The sequence below is a fragment of the Mizuhopecten yessoensis genome, unplaced genomic scaffold (assembly GCF_002113885.1).
Source record: "Mizuhopecten yessoensis strain PY_sf001 unplaced genomic scaffold, ASM211388v2 scaffold3023, whole genome shotgun sequence".
Taxonomy (NCBI): Eukaryota; Metazoa; Mollusca; class Bivalvia; order Pectinida; family Pectinidae; genus Mizuhopecten; species Mizuhopecten yessoensis.
This window is the reverse complement of record NW_018404837.1, coordinates 1289288-1289970: the sequence shown is the minus strand read 5'-3', so window position 1 is coordinate 1289970 and position 683 is coordinate 1289288.

The window sequence follows — 683 nt, the reverse complement described above, 5'->3', positions numbered from 1 at the left end:
TCAATATAATGAAATAAATAAATAAATTCATATGAATGACAACTAGAAATCCCACAATCACACGAAACATACACCTCACTTCATATAAAACACCCAATCACTAGTACAGCACAACACGTTTGTCTGTGTAACTTTTCAGCGAAAACGTTTCTTACAAGTTGATGTAAACATCTTTGAATAATCGTATATTTTAAGGCAATCAATACCACAGATTTTTCATTTTGGAGTGATATTCATCTTTTCATTTCATATAAGCGTTCATCGGGAATGCAATTTTTTATGGAAAGTGTGCATTGATATATATTTCAATTAATTTAATTAAGTCAAAATAATATAAATGTGTATCAAATTATAAAATCATTTGAAAAGTCGAACCTTTTTTTCATAGCAATGATGTTTCAATGTTGAATAAGAAGTATTTAACGTACTTTTGAAATAGCACAGACAACATTCCAAGTCATTCATTTTTCGGAAAACAGATATACTTCTGTGTAGTAAAACAAACATAACATTACAATTACAACGTGATGTCCCAACAACATTGACACTTCCTGATGTCAAAGATTTTCAAGATAGTGTCACCACAAATCAAGTGATTTTTCTATTTTGTATAATACCTGAATATCTTCAACGTTACATGGTGAACACAGGTTATATCTATATAAACATGGAACCTCAAGTAC